At 38.8% G+C, this 8,156-nt stretch overlaps 1 protein-coding gene across 1 annotated transcript in view; it reads left to right on the plus strand.

The window, feature by feature from the left end:
* The window catches only part of PDGFD (platelet derived growth factor D), a 357,317-nt gene that overhangs the window by 56,981 nt on the left and 292,180 nt on the right, over positions 1-8,156 (plus strand). The window lies entirely within an intron of this gene.

Here is an 8,156-nt window from a genome sequence, read left to right on the forward strand (position 1 = left end):
CTTTTGGGTTGTGGTGCTGGTGAAGAATGCTGAAAGTACTATGGACTACTAAAAGAACTAACAGATCTGTCCGTGAAGAAGTGCAGCTGGTATGCTCCTTGGAAGAGAGAATGGCCAGACTTCCTCTCACCTACTATGGTCATGTTCTAAGAAGGAGCCATTCTCTGGAGAAGGATATTATGCTTGATAAAGTGGAGGGTCAACAAAAGAGGGGAAGGCCCTCAACAAGAGGTATTGACACAGTGGCTGCAATGATGGGCTTAGGTATGGTAGGGATTATCTAGCTGGCACAGGACCAGGCAGTGTTTCATTCTGCTGTGCATTGGGTTGCTGTGAGTTGGAGACGACTGGACAGCCTCTAACAACAACAGCAAACAGAGAGCCACTAAATACTGCTTAACTGAGAATAATAATTTAAAAATACATTCTTTGTGAAGATTAATCTTATAGTATGATAAAGATAAATTGGACCGAGAGGATGATCAGAAACCAGATAAATGTTATCTGCAAAAATATTGGCATCAAGTCTATAGTTGCAAGTCTATAGTTGGAAAGATAATAATGGAAGCTTAAGGAAAATAATGGAACTTGAGCATGATTCTTTGAAGAAAAAGTTGAAAAAAATGCAGAAGTCATGCTTGAACTTCCACAGGTATGGTAGAGATGTCCTGGAAAAATAATAGTGGCCCAAAAGAAACAAGCAAGTTAAGGGGAACTTAAAAAATGTGTGTGTGTGTGTGTGTATGTGTGTGTGTGTATCGGGGAAGATGGTGAGTGCAGTTTGAAATATATTTTTCAAGTTAGCAATGCTCTATCCATGTAGAAACAGAGACAATTGATGATATAGTTAAATTAGAGATAATTGATGAATTAGAGACAATTTTAACTTATGATTAATACCATTATAGAAGATATATATTTCAGAGTCATTCTCAAAGAGGTAATTCCTGAATCCAAGCAAATTAATAGGCAGAAGTAGAAAGAGGACAGGGGTCATAGTATTGAATTTCAAACAGATCCCGTTGATAACTTATATTAAAAAAAAAAAAAAAAGGATTTTAAGGCTTTTCCCAAAAATTGTTCTGTTGCTGTTGTTGGCTCTGAGTCATGTCAACATTATATATAACGGAACGAAACATTTCCTGGTCTTGTGCTGTCTTCATGATCATTGATATATTTGAATCCATTGTTTTTCCCACTGTGTCAATCCACCTCATTGAGTGTTTCCCTCATTTTTCTGACCCTCTGCTTTACCAGATGTGATATTCCTTTCTAGTTATCGCTCTTTTCTGATGAAGTGTCCAAAGCAAGTGAGCCAACATCTCATCATTCTTGTTTCTAAGGAGCATTCTGGTTGTATTTCTTCTAAGACTGACTTGTTTATTTGGGCAGTCAATGGTATATTCAGTTGTCTTTGCTAACACCACAGTATAAAACTATCAATTATACTTCTATCTTCCTTTTTCATTGTCCAGCATTTACAGGCATATGAGGTGAGTGAAAAGGCTGTGGCTTGGGTCAGGCACACCTTGGTCATTGGTTTAGTTACCTAATACTGGGGGGAAAAAGTGTTTGCTATCCAATCAACAGAATAGGACTGCACCAAAAGAGGGTTGAGGAATCTACTTCTGTAGTGATACCACCTTGGAAACTCAAGGAGGGGTCACGTGAGTTGGATCTGACTGGAGGGCCGTGAGTTGATAGGGTTTCTAAGGCTGTAAAACTTTATGGAAGCAGACTGACACATCTTTCTCAGTGGAACAGCTGATGATTGCCAACGTTTCAGTCAGCAGCCAAGCACTTAGCTGCTGTGCTACAAGTACTCCTTTATCTAGCACTGCTGTAGCAGAAATATGACAAGTGGATGGCTTTAAGGAACAGAAACCCATTTTCTCACAATGTAGGAATTTGCAAGTCCAGAATCAGGGTGCTGGTTCTAGGGGAAGGCTTCCTCTTTCTGTAAGCTATGAGGCAAGGTCCTTGTCTCTTCAGCTTCTGTTCCTTGACTCCTTGGTGATCTTCCTGTGGCATGATATCTGTCATCTTCCTCCTTTGCTTACCAGCTTGCTCATTTAATTTCTTTTATACTTCCAAGGAGATTGACTTAAAATACACCCTCTACTAATACTTTCTCTTTAACATACCAAAGAAAATCCCTTCACAAATGAGATTATAACCACAGGTATAGGGGTTAGGATTTACAATACATATTTTTTGGGGACACAGTTCAACTCATAACAGTCATCAAAGTGAAATATTTGTTTTTTTCTTCAACTTTAAAGAGGTCTTCTGCAACAAATTTGTCCAATGCACTACATCCTTTGATTTCCTGACTGCTGCTTCCATGGACACTTGATTATTGATCCAAGTAGAATGAAATCACTGACAACTTCAATTTCTTTTTCATTTGGCCTACTGGTGTTAATTGGTCCAGTTGTGATAATAAGGTCAGAAGAGATTTAATGGGGGAAGGAATTACAGAAAAATAATTGAGACAGTAAATAGTACAAAAGGACTTTTAAGCAAAATATTTCCTCAACAGAAATTTTATTATTGGAAACATAAGATAGGGAATTGAGATTTAGGGATATATTTTAGGATGCACATTTCTTCCTTGCTTTCCATCTTGAGTCAGGGAGAGGTTGTACCATAGTCATGTAGGGGCTTTGGAAAAACTACTTCTCTTTTAATCTTTTATGCAGAAATGTCTCTCCACATTTGTGACTTGGACAGTATTACTTCATTCCCAGGTGATCAAAGCACTTGAGTTTTGGAGAATATTTAAGACAGAATAATAGTCCCTCAAAATGACCAATTTCTAATCCCTACTCAGAACCCCAAAAATGTTGATGTTAGTCTATATAACAAAAAGGAATTAAGACAGCAGATGGAATTAAGATTGTCAAGCATTCTTCACCTTGATATAAGGGAAGATTATCCTGCCTTATCCATGAGTACCCACTGTAATCATTGGGAATCAGAGAGATGGCAGTGCCAGAAAGACTCAGAGGAATATTGCTGGCTTTGAGGATGGAGGTAGAGGGTCGTGAGCCAAGGACTGTGGGCATCTTCTAAGAGCTGGAAAAAAGGTAAGGAATAGATTCTTCCCTTTAGCCTGCAGAAAGAATGCAGCCCTGATGACCCCTTGATTTTAGTGCAATGAGGCTCATCTTGGACTTCTGACCTCCAGAACTGTGAGATAATAAGTTTGTGTTGCTTGTTACAGGAGTCAGAGAAAATTAATTGCCAGAGATAGTGCTGTTGTTTTCTCCTTGCTGGCCACTAGCAAAATCTCACCCAGGCAGGAGGGGATTCAATGCCCTGGGCTCAGGAATAATGCTCTGTTCCCAAAGTGTTTTTAGTTGATCTGTGAACAGAGAGTAACAGAAAAATTTAATGTTCCCTCTTTCGCTGAACCTCTCTATCATCCAAATTTAAAATTACTTCTAAAATCATGAATTATATTTTTTCACATGGTACCATTAAGGGAGATTTGAACCATAGACTAGACCTGAGGGTGAGGAGTAATCCAGGTTTTGTGGGATGGAAAACTATAAAAATTTAGGGGTTTTATTTAAGGGGTAGAATGGACATTTAGGTATTATAGTGAACATATATTTAGAAGGAGAAAGCAACAAGAAAAATTGTAAACATAAACAGGTAAGTACTACTAATATAAAAACATTTAGAAAAATAATATTTTTTATTAATCAGGTGGATGGCATGTCTGTGTAAAACTTTTTTTCTCCTCCAGTAAGTTTTGACTGCATAATCTTTATCTCTTCATATGAGGATGATTTTGTAATAACACTTTCTGCAGAGAGAAGAGAAAGATAATTCAATCTTTCTTCTACATGGCTCATCAATATCTGTTTTTGCTTTTTATTTATTGATAGTTTGGAAGTTTTACTTTCAGTCTCACAACTAATTATTAGTAATGCAATGTAGGTATTAAAGATTGCTGAAAACTCCCATCAAGTGTCTTTATAATATGAGCTAGAAGATTTAGAACATTCCACAGTCCAGCTGCTGACTTCATACATTTCAAACTTGTCTTCTCCACCACCCACATTCATTCACATTCAGGCACCACAGGACACTTTCATATCTCTTTAGAACCTCTGGCTCTGCAATTCTGTTTCCTCATACCAGGTGTGTGATGAGTCTGCACAGTGGATGGTAGCATATTTCTGGATGCCCTTCTATACCAGGACAGCTATCAGAGTCTTAACTACACAATGAAGTGACTGTGGACGACATAATTTCAGCCCACTAAACCCAAACTAAACGTATCCCCAACTTTGGCTTTCCCTTCTGTGAATCTCACAGTGCCTCTACCTTCTACCACCATCCAGTCCAAAGAAGATTGTTGTGGTGAGTATGAAAGAATGCAAAGAGACAGCCGTTTGAAGCTATTGCATTGAAAATCACTCACTTTTACAAATCTTACTGAAACATATGACTAGGTGAACACATGATAACCCCTACCCTCTACCTCTCCATCCTCTACTTCTCTACCCTTGCCCAGGACTTTGCAAGAAACCCCTGTGAGTGAAGGGTCTGTATGCTAAGTTTTTGGGCTTCTATGTAAAAGTATCTCTGATGGAACATGACTGCACATGCTGGCAGGATGCTATAATAATTTGATTTTGAAGTTTTCCAATCCAAGATTCTGAAATTCCAAATTTAGAAGAAAATGTTGTTGTTAAGTGCCGTCGAGTCGTTTCCAACTCATAGCGACCCCATGCACAGAAGAACGAAACACTGCCCGATCCCACGCCAGCCCCACAATACCTGCTATACTTGAGCCCATCATCGCAGCCACCGTGTCAATCCATCTTGTTGAAGGCTTCCCCTCTTTCGTCGACCCTCCACCCTACCAAGCATGACATCCTTCTCCAGGGAATGGTCCCTTCTGACAACATGACCAAAATAGGTGAGACAAAGTCTGGCCATTCTTGCTTCCAAGGAGCATTCTGGCTGCACTTCCTCCAGGACAGATCTGTTAGTTCTTTTAACAGTCCATGGTACTTTCAGCATTCTCCGCCAGCACCACAACTCAAAAGCATCAACTCTTCTTCGGTCTTCCTTATTCATTGTCCAGCTCTCACATGCATACGAGGCAATTGGAAATATCATGACTTGTGTCAGGCGCACCTTAGTCCTCAATGAGATATCCTTGCTCCTCAGCACTTGAAACAGTTCCTTCGCAGTTGACTTTCCCAATGCTACATGTCATCTATTGTCCTGACTGCTGCTTCCGTTGGCATCGATTGTAGAACCAAGCAACATGAATTCTTTGACAACTCAATCTTCTCTCCATTTATTTTGATGCTGCTCATTGGTCCAGTTGTGAGGATTTTTGTTTTCTTTATATTGAGATGTAATCCATACTGCAGACTGTATTCTTCAACCTTCATCAGTAGGTGCCTTAAGTCATCCTCACTTTCAGCAAGCAAAGTTGTATTGTTAGAAGAAAATAAGAAACATAAGTTATACCCCATGATCAAAATATTGATTCTCATAGGCTCATTCCTCAACCTTGAAAGCCTCAGCATTACAACAGGGAAAAAGCTTACAGCTCTGCTTCTGTCTAAAGAATTATTTATTTTTTTAATTTTAATTTTATTGTGATTTGGGTAAAAGTTTACAGAGCAAATTCATCTTCCATATAGCAGTTCACATACACTTTGTCTCATGGCATTGACTATAATCTCCCACAATACAACAGCTTTCCTTCCACTTCCTCCCCATAGTTACCTCTTCCTGTATCCTTCCCTCCCATGCACTCCTGGCCCCCAAGCTGTCTCCCTGTAGAGCACAGCCCTTCTATTCTCCAATGATTGACCTTTCCAAGGAGTTTATCTACCTAATGTAAATGCTCAGATCATATGCCTGTCTTTTGTTTGTCTGGAAACCACAAGAGAGGGTTCAATTCCAGACCTGAAGAGCAGCTAGGGGCCATAGCCTCAGGGGTCCCACCAGGCTCCATCAGATCAGCAAACCTGGTCCATTTTTTTATGATTCTGAGTTTTGCTCCACATTGTTCTCCCACTCTCTCCAGGATCTCCTGCATAGATCTCCCTCTGAGTGGTTGACACTGATAGACAGGCACCATCTAGTTCTCTGGTCTCGTAGTCGTATAGGCTGAGGATTGTGTGGTGTACTAGTCCCTTGGACTAACTGTTTCCATGTGTCTTTTTTTTTTTTCATTCTTCTTTGCTCTGGACGAGGAGAGACCCATCGTTGCATCTACATGGCTGCTTGCAAGCTTTTAAGATTCCAGTATCTACTTGCCAAAGTAGGATGTGGAGCAATGTTTTTGTGTAATAGGTTGTGCCAATTGAACTTGATGTCCCCTGTGACCATGGTCCCAAGCCCACAGGTCCAACTACTCACTCCCTCTGGGTAGCTGGCTGTGGCCAAGAAGTGACTACAACCTTGTCCCTTGTGAGCTCTCTTATATACCTGGGAATTCTTACAGAACGTACTAATACACTTGTAGAAACATTGTGTGCCAACCATATACATGGTCATGGGCAGGCTCCCTCATGCACAGACATACCTAATCTTTTACCTGTCTACCCATCTATCCACCCATAAATCAGTGTTTGCCATCACTGACAATACAGTACTGTATGTGCAAAAGCGTTCATCTTTGTTGTCTGTACCTCCCAAGCACTTCTCCATGTATTGTTTGAAAAATGTTTTATGTATTTTTTGTCAATGTAACTAAGACATCCTTAAAGTTGCAATGAAGGCAGATATTTTCTTTTGTTTAATTTATTTTTGTTCACTTATTTTTATTTTAGCCATGGTTTGATTTATAGTAGGTCATTTTGCAAACCCTCACTCATTTGCCATTAAGCTAAATTTAAACATCAGAAGTTGTTTTAATATGAAAGAAAAGTAGAGAAAAAGGTTACCTGGAATGGGGAGGATGGGATGATGCAACAATATGTCTAATGTTAAGTAGAAGGAATAGAGCAGTGCTCTTTAGGCATAGGTGGAAAGTTTCACAGAACTGATGACTTGTTCTGCTGGAAGGAACCTTAAGGAACATCAGGCAAAATTCCTGCATCTTACTGTTAAAGAGGATGAGGTTCTAAGACAGAAAATGTTTCATCATTTTTGAGTAAGTCTTGTTACAGTTGGCACCCACGGAGTCGATTCTGATTCATAGAAACCCCATGTGACAGCATGGAACTGCCCCTTACTGTTTTCTTTGTTGTAATCTTTATAGAAGCAGATTGTCAGGTCTTTCTCCTGCTGGGTGGGTTTGAACCACCAACCAATTGTGCCACCAAGGCTCCTTCATTGTTTTTGTATATGTTCCTTTACTTACCTGTTGATAGTATGTACAAGCAGTTAATGAATTTATAAGAATATTTAATTCTTTTCAGATAGAATTTGGCAAATTTGATGATGATGTCTCTTAAAAGAGTACTTGGTGAAGCATAGGACATTTTAAGGCCAGTGAAACAATTCTGTATGATACTATAATGTTTGGCACACCATATTATGCATCTGCCAAACCTCAGATCTATACATGCAGTAAATGAACATTAATGTAAACTTTGGACCTTAGTTAATAGTAATAATATATCAATATTTATTCTTCACTTGTAACAAATGTACCACACTAATGCAAGATGTTAATAGAAGAAGAAACTGCAAACAATGGAGGATAGACTATATAGAAACTCTGTACTTTTTATGCACTTTGTTTTAATAAACCTAAAACTGTTCTTAAAAAATAAAATGTATGGGGAAGACATTGTTTGTTTAATAAATGGTGCTGGCAAAATTGGAGATCCATTTGCAAAAAAATGAAACAAGATTTGTACCTCACACCATTCACAGAAACGAACTCCAGATGGATCAAAGACTTAAATATGAAACCCAAAACTATAGTGTTCCTCAAGGAAAAACTAGGAGAAAATTTAAGGGTCCTAATATATGGCATAAATAGAGTATCAAGCATAATTCAAAATGCACAAACAACAGAAAAGAAACCAGATGATTGGGAAATTCTAAAGATTACATTTTTGTGTGCTTCCAAAGACTTCTCCTAAAGAGTCAAAAGAGAACCTACAGATTGGGAAAAAATATTTGGTAATAACATATCTGACAAGGGACTTATCTCTAGAATTTAT

This window comes from Orycteropus afer, unplaced genomic scaffold (assembly GCF_000298275.1).
Source record: "Orycteropus afer afer isolate SDZICR_OR568_19922 unplaced genomic scaffold, OryAfe1.0 scaffold00147, whole genome shotgun sequence".
Classification (NCBI taxonomy): Eukaryota; Metazoa; Chordata; class Mammalia; order Tubulidentata; family Orycteropodidae; genus Orycteropus; species Orycteropus afer.